Source organism: Camelus bactrianus, chromosome 15, assembly GCF_048773025.1.
Source record: "Camelus bactrianus isolate YW-2024 breed Bactrian camel chromosome 15, ASM4877302v1, whole genome shotgun sequence".
Taxonomy (NCBI): domain Eukaryota; kingdom Metazoa; phylum Chordata; class Mammalia; order Artiodactyla; family Camelidae; genus Camelus; species Camelus bactrianus.
The window spans coordinates 32,657,442-32,673,004 of record NC_133553.1 but is presented as its reverse complement, the minus strand read 5'-3'; the positions used below and the strand labels follow the sequence as shown (position 1 = coordinate 32,673,004).

Below are 15,563 nucleotides of genomic sequence, written 5' to 3'. Positions count from 1 at the left end.
ACTATCACTGCCTTATTTTTAAGTGACAGGGGAGACTAAACATTTATGAGATTTTGTTAAGCAGGTTTCAGATTTCCACTATCTTGTGTTTGATTTGATCATGTAAACAGGTTACCTTTGGGGATTTAGTAGTATTACCAAACTAAAGCCTGAAGTGTCTTGAACTTTGTTGTTAAATCTAAAAATCCGAATATGGGAGGTGACAGCACGGTATAGTGGAAAAAAGGCACATACAGCCTTTGGAGTCAGATAAGAATGGGTTCAATTCTTAGCCCCACCATTTATTAGTGGTGAGACCACAGGCAAAATACCTCATCTCTTTGAATCTTGATTTTTCTCATCTGTAAAATGAGGATAATAATTCTTATTTCATAGTGTGGTTGAAAGGACTGAACAAAAACAGAGCAAGGTACAAAATAAATAGCCATTCCTTCACCCAACTTCCCCTTTTTCTTAGTTTGTTATTTTTTTTAAATCTGGCTTTATACACTTAGATATATGTGAAATTTCTAACTATAGCATAAATGTTCACAATGCTTAATTTTAACTATTTTGATGGACCTTTTTCTAAATTTTGTACATGTCTTCACAACTCAGTAAATATAATATACTGAAAATAATTTAGCCTTTCTTGATGACAGAGAGCACATGAAAAAATCATCATACACACTGGGCTCAAGTGTTAAGGAGACGTAGCTGGCTCTTCTACAGATGCCTCCTACCACGAGCCAGATCCTCCGAGCCATCCTCCGGTAAAGAGTTGATGGACCTTTAGTGTGGTACCCTGAGGTCCCCAGGGCTAACGAGTGTGACATGCAATTTGCCCCCTGACCACAAACTTTCTCTCTTTATTTCTGTTGCCTTTTCCTAGCCAGCCCCTTTCCCTTTGCCACTTCTCACCAAGGCCAACTGTTTCAATGTCATCTTTCTTGCCTCTTCTCTCTGCTTCTGTCTACTTCATCCCACGTGTGTCCCTCCCTGACCAGGACCTGGTCCTGCGAGGAGGACCTGTGTGGAGCAGGTGCTGCGCGACGTGAAGTGAGGCCGTGTGAGTTCTGGGTCGCTGTCCTCAGGCACAGCTCCGAGTTCAGAGACCGTCTCCTCCTCCTCCCCTTTTGGTTGTTTCCTTCCTTCCTTCCAGGTTTACAACTGTATCAGAGAGTTGAAGTTATAGAAAATCTGGCCTCTGCTCATATATTTTGTTTAGCATTTGCTTTTGAGGTACTTTACAGATCCAAATGAATCATTCCAATACCCAATGAGCCATTCACATAAATTCTCAGAAGAATCTCCAGATGAAAGGGACATCATAGCTGGCCAGGGAGGAGCCAGGGTCTCTTGCCCTGCCCACATAAACAAACCCCGACTGAGCCAGCCAGGCGGCTCCTCCCATGAGCTCACATGCTCTTAGCTGGAAGCGAGCATCGGGCATCACTGTGGAATCAACACAGCAGATGCTTGGGCCTCCCCTCAGACCTCTGGTTTCTGAAAATGCACCTTAGGTCATACATCTCCCTAGGTAGGAACCATGGCGAAGACTGAGGGCCCCTACGGGCAGGGGCCATGAACTGCTTATTTTAGTACCCCAAGCACTTAGCACAGTGTATGGCACAACACAGGAGATACACAATACATGCTTGTGGAACTAAAGAAAAGGGGCATTTGAGGGAAACACAAATTAAAACCTCAAGGAGATTCCATTTCACATCCACTAGACTGGCAAACATTTTAAAACCCAACAATCCTCAAGTGTTGTCAAGGCTGTGGAACCCTGGGGTTTCTTATCACTGGCGAGGAAAATGTAGATTTCTAGAACCTCTTGCACAATAAAGGTGAAGCTGTAAATACTTCATACTCAGCATTCCCACTCCTAAAACACCGCCACACGTGCATAAGAAGGCAGGTGGGAGAAGGTTTGCTGTAGCATTGTTTGTGATAACAAAAATCCCTCCTCCATCACACGCTGAGTGAGCACACTGCACGTTGCAGGCCTCATGCTGGAACTGAGGACCCACGATTCCTGGAGGTGGATGGTGAGTGACTCTGTGCTCCCTGCTTTCTGGCTTCCAGCGGTGCGCCTGGTTTCTGTGTCCCCTGGGGATGCTTCCCTTTTGGACCCCCACATCTCCTCAGGCCTGGCTTCTTGTTCAGTCCCTTCAACCCACTCTTGCTTCTGTGACCCAGTCCAAGCCAGACTTGCTTCCAGGAAGCCTCTCTTGCCTGCCCTGTCACTCAGTGATTTCTCCATCCTCCAATGTCACCAGAATCCAGTCTTGGCTGCATCACTAACAATTAAGTGTTCTTGCCATGATTTTATAACCTCCACATGTGAACACTGGGCTAGATACACACTAGGCAGTTGATATATATCTAGTGAGTGACTGGCATGGATCATAAAAATGAGGAATGTTGACTACACTAGACATATAAAAAAAGGAAACGTGTTTTTATTTTTATGAGATACAGAAAAAATTTAGCAAGAGAGAACACCAGAAATAGCATTTAATGCTGTTTAAACTTCTGTCTTTAAAAGAATGTAGTCACAATAAATAAACTCCTGGCCTGGGAGGATTAAAACAGAAATCTGGCTAAATTAAGGAAGAATTTGATTAAAATAATCCTTAAGTAAATTAAAATATATTCAGATGTAAAATTCTTGGTACTTAAAAGCTGGGCAAAATCTTTAAATTTCAAAAATTCATGGATGATATACCAAATGTAGATGATTAGAAGAAAGAGGACAAACTTAAAATAATTAAAGTAGGGGGAATGACACTGGTCAGTTTAAATTCCAGTCTTAAAAAATGAGACTATCCTGCCAGGCACAAATTTGCAACTATTGTGACAACTCCAAAGAAAGAGAGGACTAACATGGCTTTATGAGGAAAAAAAAACTCTGGAACTAATCTAGTTTTTTCATTTTAATTTTTGAAAGGATCTGGTTATGAGCTTTATTCTAGAGAAAACAGCAACAAGAATCCAAGTTGACAAGCATTCCCATAGCACCTACTGTGAGCAACCCTAGGGAGGCCAAGCTGAGCAAAGCTCGGTCCTCCCCTGACAGTGCCAGCTGCACTCCGCCACTACTGTTCTCAGGAAGGGAGGTGATGGAGAGGGTGATAAAGAGGCAGGAACCACCGAGGGGCCTGGGGTGGAAAGACAACCCGTCTAAGGGCTTCAAGCAGGCTTGTTCGATAAGCAGGGTCTTGAAAGATGACTAGGATGCTGACAGGCCACTGCAGTGGGAGGACTGTGACAGGCAAGGGAGGGAGAAAGATGTGGGAATTCCAGGCTGAGGGAACAGTAGTGAGCAGTCAGAGCAGAGAAAAGCAAGGGAATGCCAGTGATTGGGGAGGAGGAAATCCAGGCTGACAGGATTGGTGCAAAGGGACTCTGGATAAAGATGCCCAACTGTGGAAAGCTGTGAGCACAAAGCCAAGGAATGTGGACTTTCTTCCATGAGCAGTGTGCCACCTTGAACATTGCTAGGGGCGATATCCCTACCCCCAGCTCTGGTGAGTCAGGCATTTTTCTTAATTGAAGTACCCCCAGCGTGGTATAAATCTCCCAGAATGGAGAATGTTTTGGAAAGTATAACACACAAATCAAAAATAAGTTATTATTTATTATTAGAGGAGCACAGTTATTCACTTCCCAGCTTAGGGATTGATTCCTCTTTACAAAACATCTCTGAAGACTTACTAGTGTGTCACTTATGGTCAAACGGAGGCTGAGTGGAATCTGAGTGGAAAGCCTGATCATGGGCTGTCATCCGTTTACAGGAGTCTTCCATTTTCTCTCAAACAATTTTAACTTCCTCAGCAGACAATCCTTCGGGTAGGGCCTGAGATCAGGGGTTGGGTATAGGACAGGGTCGGGACAGAATTAGGTCAAATATGGGGCAGTCCTTGTTTGTTTTTGTTATGGGGGGAAGGTAATTAAGTTTTTTTATTTTAATGGAGGTACTGGGGACTGAACCCAGCACCCTGTGCATGCTAATCATGGGCTCTACCACTGAGCTGTACCCTCCCCACTGGGAGGAACCATGCCGCTAAAGGGTGATTGTGTGCTTCCTCTTAAGATGAGGTGAGAAGCCCTGGTCACAGTGTCATTCCTCTATGCAGAAACCTTCGTGAACTTATTTTTTATTTGTGTATTATACTTTCCAAGGATTCTCCACTCCAGATTTATACTGTGCTGAGATATCCAAATCAAAGGAAAATGTCTGACCCACTAGATCAGGTGGTTATGGAAATGTGCAAAGGTAAGCCACTCTGTCCCCTGGTTTCTTTAGGTTCAGGTCTATCTGGTGGGATGGACAGAAAAGGGCTTATCTAGGTGAGGCTCAGTGGTCATGTGAAGAAAGCACGTGCTCTGGAGGTGGCGACCTGGGCTCCACTTAGCCTTGTATCACTTTGGTTGGATGAACACACCTCTAGGCTTTGTTTCCTCATCTATAAAACTAGAAAGACTTTAACCTCCAGGTTGCAAAAAAAAGCATGTGGTACAGTATCTGGTACATAGAAAGTGCTCGATAAATAAAGGTTGGTGCCTAAAAGGAATGTAAGAACAGGATGGTACAGTGGAAAGAATATTATCTCTGGAATTTGACAGATCTGGGTTTGATTCCTACTCTACCAGTTATGACCGGGGTGACCTCAGGCCATTTGCCATTTACTAAACTCTCCAAGTCTAGGTTTTCTCATCTTTAAAATGGGAATATCTACTTTACAAGGCTGGTGGGCAGTATACATGACATAATGAATATATGGAGAATACTTGACACGTAGCAGACATCCATAAAGGATTGCTACTATTACTCACTCTTCTCTTAGAAGCAAAGAAACAAACAAACAAACCTAAGTCTACATAATTTCATTTTCTAACCCGACCTCCAGCTAAGAAAATACAACCCACACACTAAAGGTAGGCATGTTCCTTCAGTTAAGCTTCTAACTTAGTTTTGTCCACCTTTTTATTTGGGGGCAAATTCAGGAGTCCTTAGGAACTCTTCACTTTTAATTCTGTAATTTTCTTCCTTCAAATTAAAAAAATCACAGCTCTGGAGAATGTAAGGTCAAATGGGGTTTTGAAGCAAAAGTTGACCAGAGGCCAGAAACCATCTGAACAGAGAGGCAACCTGATGAAAACTTGGTCAGACAGCTTTCCTTTGTGCTTGGATAAAAAAGACCAGAAATGTAATCAGTCTTCATATATTTAAAGACTATGATTTGGTCTGTGAATTATCCAGGTTTTTGTTAAGTTGTTTTGGGGACCAGCTCCTTGGTCATTATTTCTTCTGTGAGAACGGGTGGGGGCTACAGTAGGAGAATGGACATTAATTCATATTCCTCCTTGATGTCAATTCCAAATAGAAATTTCACTTCGGATCAAAGCATGGTTGCTGTCTTAAATGATGTTTTTAAATTGTCATATCCTCCTGTCTAACTAACTTGAATGAAAGAGAATACATTGTATAAACACAAGGAGATCGTGTTGAGCCAAGCCTTTGATTTAAATGAGTTGCTTGACTTGTACATCCAAATTTAAAGGAATAGGTCATTTTTAAGCAAAGGTCCTAGACCACTGTTACCCTGAGAGAAGCGTATTTGTACCTAATAACTGAGGATTTATTCTTGGAAGCTCCAAACTTTTTTTCCCCCTTTAACTGTTTTTGATTGAAATCCTTCTAAGGTAGCCTTCACATTTACTTCTGCCATATCCCCCTTTAAATGACTCAAAGTTAAAATTACGAATATTAACTCTTAGAGTGGGCCATATAGTCATGACAGCAGGCCGAATGAGGCACGCCAGCCCTATACTAAGTGTCTCGTGTCTGCTGTCTGTAGTTTCTTGGTTCACTCCATCCCTGCCGCCCAGCTCAGGCCGTAGGTTAGGCTACACCTACATCCCACAGACCTCTGGGCAGCTAAGCTGCTAGGGACTTGGGAACCAGCGCACTGAGCTCATGAGCAGGTGTAAGAGTCAGGCCTGGAGGTCCCTGTGAGTGAAACACATGGACTCTGTGACACCTCTTCAGCCTATTCCCTTCTTCTTGTCTGTGTTTTGGACATGTGTGCTTTCAGGGCAGAGCTGAGCAACAGGCAGGTGAGATACTTCTTAAAAATCTTCATGTCTTGTCACAACAGTGGACGTACTTGTTATACCACAGTTCAGAAAGGAGCCTTGGAAATCATCTATCCATTTGGTAACTGAGGGCCTGCGGTACAGAGTGGAAGCTGCTTGGGCAGCTGCACAGAGAACCCCAGGGTCCTGACCCCCCTACCCAGTGAGCCCCACTGTACGATGCCACTTGTGACTCAGTGCATCTCCCTGCAGAAGCAAGGGAACCACAGCTACTACAGCTGCTTGTACAGAACGACTTTGTGTTCTTCCTTAACCCAAATCTGAAAAAATCTCTTACTACAGCAAAGTTAGGCATGGGGTTCTTGTTTTGTGTTCCATTCTAATAAATAAGTTTTTTTTTTTTTTTAATGCTAAGAAGAAGGAAATCCATATTAACTGAATACCTACCATGTGCTGGGTGCTTCCTGCCGCATGGTTCTCTCTTGCTCCTTTTTACTAGAGAGGAAGCCTGTCCCCATGGCCAACCCAGGAACTTACTTGCAGCCATGAAGCAGAGATGGGCCAGCAGTAGCCTGGTCCATCCGGACCTAGAGCCCATGTTCTTTCTACCACAAGGGCTACAAATTAGATTTACTGCTTGTTTCTGACATTCTGGAAGGCGTTTCTACTCAGGGGCATTTTGGCTCATCTGCCACCTTAGCCAGGGGTGGCTACAGGCAAGCATGTTCCTGGCCATCAATCAGGAACGTGCACAGAAGTCTGAGACTGACTCGCACAGTCATGACAGACCGAGAGCAGGACAGGATGTGTTTGTCTTTCAGACCTTACGAGTTATTCCCCTGGGTACAATGAGTTCAGACTTTTCAGAATTTTTATTTTTGATGTTTCAATTTCCTGGTTTTCTTCCTTTTGCTTGGGAAAATACTTGATGGTCCTATTTATGGGGTTTTAATGGCATTTGACACTGTGGCTCACTTCTGTTCTTCAACTACGGTTTCCATAACACTGTGTTGATCTGTACTTCCCTTCCTTTTAAAATGTTTACTGTCTTCTCTTCTCCATCTGTTTAACAGCCCCTCACAAAACTCAGGTGAGGTTAACCCTGAAGCCTTGGCCTCAGCCTTCCTCCTTTAGAAAGTCCCAGAAAGTCCCATCTCTCAATATCCTCAAAAATCTCCCTATCCTTCCCTGACTGCTCATCTCTGCTTCAGTTGGATAATTCCAGAGGCCTGGTGAGTGTCTTTATATGTCTTAACATAAGCCTTCTGGCTCAGGTATGTTTTCACATGTATCGTCTCAGCTGCAGTCTTCTCGATGGAGATGGCATACAACTCATTTACAGGTAAGAGCGTGGAAACTCAAGAAGAGAAAGTAGCTAATTTAGAATTACAGTTATGTGAAAGCTGGACCTTAAACTCAGGTCTTCAGATTTCAAATCCAGTGGCCCTGACATCATTAAGATGTTCTGCTAACGACTGGGGAAGGGACGATTTTGAACTAAATCACACATCTGAAATCAGAGCCATAAGCTTGCTCCTCTCTCACCCGTTCCGCCAAAAACAAAACCTTTGAGTCACCTTTGACTCTTTGTCCTGCTGTTTCCATCTCTGGAAAGGCTCGCTGTTGACATCACATCCTGGAGAGGATGGTCCACAAGGCACTCTCCTACCAGGGGATGGGGGACTGGTGGGGCTGGGAGCACATCTACTTCCATCGTGGATTAACAGAAGCAGGAATGTATATTTTCAAAAGTATCGGCCCGCTTTTACACAGCTGAATATACTTTTGGTTAAACCTAAGAATGACCACATTAGGCCTCCCCCGGCAACCATTTTATTCAGGTCGGCTCCAAACACTAATCAATTCACTCCTGAAGTAATTCTGTAAGCTTTCTCTGCCTCCAGGAATCGCTTTTCTCTCTGTCCTACATGGTGGCGCCAGCTTAATCGTCTTAACTCTACCCCTTGTTCTAGCCCATAGGGATGAACCAAGGTCTCCTGGGTAAAAATATAATTCTTAAATGCTGGTGGGGGCAGCTCAGGGAAGGCCTACGTATATTTTTCTTCTAAAGAAAGTGTGATACAGCCCATCAGGCTCCAGTTAAGATGAAGGTTTCAATAAACAAGTTGAAGGCCATATACACAAGAGCATTTAAGGACAGATGGAAAGAATCAGATTAGGAATAAAAAAGAGAAGATCCAAAGGACTTTAAAATAAAGTCTCTTAAACCTGGTCACACCTCAGCAGAGCCTGACTGGACTCAACAGCTCACCCCTTCTCATTCAGCCTGCCTGCTGCTCTTACAACAAAGCAGCTAGTCTCACCTGCCCCGCCTTACTCTTGACCCCTTACCAGTACTCTCTGTGATGGAACGCTCTTTGTTTCTATAAGCCAAATGGTTCACTTTAGGTATATTATTAATTGGTTGCACAGAAAAACAGGTTTGATTCTTTAAATGTTCAACTTGCTAAGTCATCACTCACACTTAGCTCACAGAAAAATTAAACTGGAATCTGCCAAGAGGTGCCTGAACAGACACCAATATGGATCCGGAGAAGAGGTGTGAGAACCCCAGATCTAGAGGAATGCTTCACCAAGAGGTGCCATTTTTCACATGTGTACATACACACACCCCTCTACCTAAATATACACGTGTGTATGGATGTATTTGGTTTAAGGAGCAGGGCAGTTTAAGACTTGTACAAAAAGAGAAGAGAGAGCTGCTTGTCTGAAACTCAGAAATGTGACCGTAAGCATTTCTGACCATGGGACTCTTGACCGGTGAGAGTTAGGCATCCTTCAGCATCGCAAAGAATGACCTACGGAGTTTTAAACTATTTAAAAATCAGTGATGATTTGGTATGAGAGTAGGACCAAATGTGTTATTTTAAGTCAAATAAGAAAAGAGGATGTGAGTTTGCACATTCATTTATAAAGTTTCTGAGTTGCTCTATCTGCTCTGACCCTGTGCTAAGGGCAGGGGACTTCAAGATGAAGCAAAGATGAACTCTGCCCTCCAGGGCTCATCACTGGGCAAGTCAGCAAACATGAGAATCACATATAGTATGGAAGTCCTGAAGTGGGAGGATGCATTAAACATACTGGGGCTCAGAGGAAGAGAGACCGACTAGCTACTACTCAGGCTTTGTTTTCTTCCCCTTTGTTTCATAACGCGCCATTTTTCTTTGGATAAGAAGCAGATGGTGAGATCAACGGCCTTGCTTTGCCTCACTGCCGAATTGTCCTGAGGTTTCTGGCCAACTAACCCTCATGTCCAGGGACAACGCTACTTTGCCCCCAAGCTGCCTGTCCACCCCAGTGTGGCAGAGAAAGTCAAGTGCGGACTCCACGTGGCTCTGAGGGGTCGCGCAGCCAGGCCAGGTAGCGGCACCAGCTGTTTCACTCTCCTCCATGTTTTGCTCACGAGGGACTGAACTCTATGGCCAAGAAGTACTGAGCGGGACAGGCTGTGCTGCTCCTGGGACCGCAGGACCAGAGCAGGGTGGCAGGCCACTGGGCCTCGTCTGAGCAGCAGGGTGTTCCTGCGTCAGAGCCTCGGGCCAAGGGGGACGTGCGTCGAGCTGTGCTCTGTCCAGTCTCTGAGGTGAACAGCCAGTTCTGTTCTGTTTTGTTTTAATTTCCAATCTGTCACAGACTGATAAAGAAAAATAAAACTGAATGGCCGAGACAACAACCATGCTCAGATGCCACCTCAATGTCAAATTGCTAGAAAAGTTTCTAAGTGTTTACTCTCCAAGTCCACGTGGCTCTTCGTAGTCCCTGATCAGAGAAGCCTCGAGACGTGCCTAATGGCATTTCTGAAGCTGAGATAGTGTGGGCCCCAGAGCAGCTCTCCTGGAAAACACTTGCTGGTGGAGGTGGCCTCCCAGACCATCTGGCCGCCAGCTAACTGTGGCTCTCTGAGGGTCTGATGGAACCACAGTGTCAACTTCTCCACCAGGGCTTTCCATGCTGCTGGGGCTGCCTGCTCACTCACTGCCCCTGTGCAGACCCGCAGACACCTCATGTCTCAGCCACTTCCTCCCCCGCTAACCAGCCTCTCACTTTCAGTGAGGCTCATCTTTTGGAAAAAAAAAATCCATTTTTGGGGGGTCATTCTGGATCCTCTCAGGACAAACACCCAGTCTCTACCACACCCTGGTTACCTCTGCTTCTACTCCAAGGGGAGCCTTCTCACTTTGTTCTCAGAACCTTCTGCCACCTCCTTGTCTCAGGTGAAACCTGGCTTGCTCCCTCGGCCACTCCCTTGAGTAGAAGCCACCTGTTTTCCCAGATTCACCTACACACCCAGCCTTGCCCCCAAGAAAAGCATCCCCATCTGAAGTTTCTACCATTTGACTGGATCACTTCTGTGGATCTTCTTTGCTGTCATCTACTCAGTCTCCTGGTTACATAATCAGCGTTCTTGAGAATGTCTACACTTGCTTCAAGTCCTCTGCATTCTGATTCCTGTCATCATCCAGAGTAACTTCGGCATTTACAAGGGCAACCTATCCAGCACCCACCTCCCCGTGGCCACACCTCCAACCTTCTCAACATCTACTTGTGCTCAGCTGCAAAATCATTAACTTCTAAACTACTACTCTCTGACCGCAATTTGAAAATTCACTGATTCAGAGACATTTTTAAGTGCTGACTACCCTCCTGGCACTGTGAGGTGCTGGTCATGCAGAGATGAATGAAACAACTTTTAGTTTGCTGTGCCGGCTCTAATGACTAGTCCAAAACTTTGCCTCTTTAAAAATCCTAATCCCATCCCTGATATTTGCACTCAGGAGATAATCCTGCTTCCAACCAACTTATTAGAGAAAAATGGACACTCAAGGGCAAATTATCTCCATTTCCTGGCCCTTCCTCCCTCCCTGCCTCTCTTACTCATCAATACCTGCGTCCTTTCCTTCTGTCTCAGAGGAGGTGAAGTTCCTTCGTGTCCAAAACTCTTTCCTTGACCTGTGATCCAGGTTCCATACTTGAAAAAAAAAATTTTTTTGGTGGGGGGGAGGTAACTAGGTTTGTTTGTTTGTTTGTTTGTTTGTTTATTTATTTTAATGGAGGTACTGGGGATTGAACCCAGGACCTCACGCATGCTAAGCATGCGCTCTACCCCCGAGCTATACTCAACCCCTCTAGGTTCCATACTCTTATGCCACTGCTAGGGTTTTGCTCTTTCAATTCTCTTTCTCTCTTTTCCCTCTAAATTGGAACCTCTCTGTCGCAGGTTCCTTCTCATCATGCTAAAGAATCTCTTATCCCCATAAGGGCCCCTCCTGACCACCACTCCTACTGGCTACTTCTCATTCATTCTTCTTCTAATTCTCTGAACTCCTTTAAGAGGATCGGCTCATCGGCTTCACTGTCAGCTCATGCCGCAACCGTCCACACCCGGCCTCTGCCTGTTCTCAGTTATGCGTGTTTCCTCCCCTGCCTTTCCCACTCCAACCCTGGGCACGATGACCGCTGTTTACCAACGCAAGTGCGTTCACTCTCACTTCACCTGCCACTCCAGCCTTCCTGGTGCTCCTCTCTCCTGGTTCTCACCTTACCTCTCCGCTGCTCCTTCGTCTCCATCCCAGTCTCCTGACCACCACCAGCTATTGCCTCCCGCGAGCTGTGTTCACCCTCTCACATGACAGACTCATCCTGCAGCAGGCGCCCCTCCCGGGCTACTCAGATCACAAATCTGCACCAACCAAGATGGCTCTGCCTGAGCTTCAGTCCCCCATTTTTGTCTGCTTACCGACTATCTCCACCTGCTTATCACATAAACACCCCAACTCAGTATATTCAACTCACTGTCTTTCCCCCCAGTGCTGGTCCCTTTTTAACTTTCCACTCTCTACTCAGCATGTTAGCTGGGAATTACCCAGCAATTTGCAACTCTCCCTTACTTCTTAAATCTGAATGTTCACTAAGACGTGCTGATTCTCCCTCTGGAGCAGTTCTAGCACCTGTCCTTTCCCCTCCCTCCCTACTTCCTTTCAGTGCCTTAGATGATCTGGCCTGGACTAGTTATCCCAAGTGGTTTTCCTAGCCCCGGCTTCTTCTCACTTAAATTCACCCTCCACTCGGCCATCAGACCTATAGCGTAAGTGAGATAATGGCACTTCTCTGTTTAAAATCCTTCCAAGGCTCTCCGTCAGTAATGGGATATACTTTGAACTCCTCACATACAAGGCTCTCCATCATTAGGCACATTTTTTCCCTGCCTCATTCCCATTACTCCCTTAACTCACATACTCTAAAAATGCAATATTATGAATTATCCCCGATCGTCTGAATGCACCACATTAGTCCACAAGCACAGTGTTTGCCCCGGGACATTCTTCCCTTGTTATCTCCGTAGCATATTTCTATCAGCACTTAGAGACCCAGCCCTAGGGCATTTCTGTAAAACCCCACAGAGGGGTTTTATACACCTGTACTTTACACCTGTATTATAGCATCTTCCACACCTGTATTAGAGCACCTTTTATTAATGTATTTGCATATCTGCCTCCCCTACTTGACTGTAAATTCAGTGCACCTACACATTTCTGTGACCACCGCTCCCAACAGAGAGTTTGGGCCATAGGAGATCTTCAAAGGTCTGCTGAGTTGACTCGAATGGACACAAGGCTTTTCTCTGACAATAGGACCACGTTTTTAATGTCCTCATGCCCTGACATTTCTTAGTAAGAGTGCTTCAGGCACCGCAGGTGAGGAATGAGACAGTTTCAGAGGTAACTGCCAGGTGACAGAAGGGGTTAAAGGTGACCTCCATGAGTGGTGTGGGGCAGAGGACTTCCACTTTTCATTGAATTTCTTTCTGGAATATTTGCTTTTGTAACCATGTTCAGGTTTCTTTGATAAAAATATACAAATTCTTTGTTGGTTATGAATTATCTATTGATAATGATCTATGGTCTACAAATAGCAAAGGGCCATTTCCTGTTTGTTTGAAAGGATGGGTCACATCTGAGGGCTTAACTCTGAACAGACGGCATAATGAGCGTATCCCAATGACCAGGGCGCCATCCATGCACGGGGCTGCCGCTCGAGGGTCACCTGGCCAGCAGAGCCCTGCGCCCGAGAACAAAGCAGCAGCCCTCCCTGCAGAGAGAATCACGTCTTTGCTTCAACACGTCTGCTTACGTACCCAGATCGTTTTTCTCAACGTGTGTTCACATACGTCGGTACATATGTTTGTATGTATAGTTTTTTTTTTTTAAATATCAAAGTACTTTAAGAAAATACGATTTTATTTCTCCTACTCCCTGACATGGGCACGGTGCGGAGGGGAGCAAGCCTTTGTAAGCTATTTATCCCAGCTTATGAAAACTAGGATTTTCATGTTAGGCTGAAGATTTTCATACACACACACATTTGGTTAAAGGAAGTGGGCCTGGATGCCAGACAGCTCAGTGCCGGAAGGGTGAAGCTGAGATTTCTACCAGGGACAGATGTACACCAGGGTCAGGGCCCCAGACGCGAAGCAGGTGGCCCTGCAGTGGACAGCAGCAGAATGAATGGGCATATCAGCCGGCACTGCTCACAGAGTCTATCAAAGGCCAGAGGTGAAGACAAATCAACCCCTGATAAAAACATCAGATGGCTGCGTGGTAGAAAGGCATTTTTTGCTTTGGTATGTAATTTCCTCAGTACTTAACTACCAAAGGGTATCAGAATTGAATTCTAGCGCACTTTCTAAATGGGAGCTGAGTCACAGGTACCTCGGTGCTGCGTCTGCAATCCCAAGTGGGTGACTCACGTCTGTAAAATTCTGAGAGAAAGTACCAACCGACCCGTTGCTTAGTCATCTTTTGCATGGATGCTGGGTTCATGAGCTCTGTAAACTATAATGAGCGATCTAGCTTTTTACCATCTCTTTATTCTTTTCTAAACAGTACAAATTACATCTCTAAAAATAACTTCTTCTGTGCAAGTGAGTCACTTCGACCTGACAAGCTTCCACAAGCTACCCAGATAAACTGTAATATTTACTTGTGAAGGTACAAATCTTACTGTCCTATTAGCCCCATTTTTTTTTTTTTTTTGAGATCAAAATTTGGTAGACTTTGGGAAGGGAGGAGGGTTTCATCAAATGTTAGGAAAATACTCCTACCTTTGTCATGGGCAAGGGTATGTGGTGGGAATGGGGAAGGAATCCTTTGAAAGTTATCTCTAACAGCTTATGAAAACTAGAACTTTAATATTTCAGGTTGAAGATGAATCAAAGACTCTGAACTTTTCTTTTATTAAGGGGTGATTCCTGGCTGTTGAAGGAGAACTAGCAGTAATTTAACTTACTCTAAAATCCTGAACTGGGAATTTACAACATTTTTGACAAAAGACCCAGCCACGCTAATAAATGCATATGTATTAAACATTCATCTTTACTGTCCCAGTAGCTGATTCCCTCGCCACGCCCTGGATTCTTTGCACACAACTGAGCTTGGTTCTCCACCCGTTTGCTGGGTAGCTGTCCAAGCCTCAGGCCTGCCTGCTGGTCTTTAGCTCGCTTGCCTTTCTGGGTCTGGCACTGCCAGCTCTCACCAGCCCCACCCCAGGCCTGTCCCAGTTAGACAATAAGTACAATGAATTCAACCCGAGGCAGCAGCAGGTTACCTGCAAGGAGCTTATACCTTCATAAATCAGGCAGTGATACTGAAACATCAAAGCACTGTTAATCTGCACTCTGGCTGGAGCCAGAAAAGACTGGAAGGGTTTCTCATCAGTCTTGATCAGGAATGGAATTACTGATACCTTCAGGCCTAGCAAGTTTCCACTGCGGTTTCAGCTTCTCCTTTAAGAGATCAGACCACTTGGCCTCAACTGGATGGCCACATGATCATGATCAATCTTCCCCAGGGCAGGGGGTGCTTTAGAATAGAAAGATGAAATCACTGGTCCATCTGAAAATTCCCCAGGAAATGGCCTGCAAAGCCCACTGCCTGGCTCTTCCCGGGCAGATGCTGAGTCACATTAACTCTCTCCAGCCTCCTGTTCACTTGACTTGTCCCAAGGAGGCCAGCTGGAGTCACCTGGACTCTGTCTTTCACTCTGGGGAGCAGCTGCCCCTCGCAGTGGTGCCTACCTCAGTGTATTGGGTCTGGTCCCTTCTGCTAGGTCTTCACTAATTCAGACCCAGCCCCAGGCCCCCGCCATGGCCTGGCCCCACCTGCAGGAGCTGCCCTCCACGTCTACACCCACCTGTGGGCTCTGCTGCACTCAGGCTCCCACAGGACAGTGTCCCTTGTTTCCCTGTCATTCCCACAAGTTTGATGTTACTCAATCTCCCTCAGCCTCTCTCTTCTAACTTGAAAAATGGGGAGAATAACCATCTAGTCCTCAGGGTTCTGATTATGAAAAGACACCTACAGACTTCAAGTCTGCCCCAACCACCCAGCCTCCCATCTCAGCACGTGGTTGCTGGCCCCCTGCCAAGTGCCTAACACCATGCGGGGCCCTCTACATCA

At 45.4% G+C, this 15,563-nt stretch overlaps 1 protein-coding gene across 6 annotated transcripts in view; it reads right to left on the bottom strand.

Annotated features, from left to right (window-relative positions):
• Nucleotides 1-15,563, bottom strand: part of BABAM2 (BRISC and BRCA1 A complex member 2) — a 387,982-nt gene that overhangs the window by 38,095 nt on the left and 334,324 nt on the right. The gene's annotated exons all lie outside the window — the stretch shown is intronic.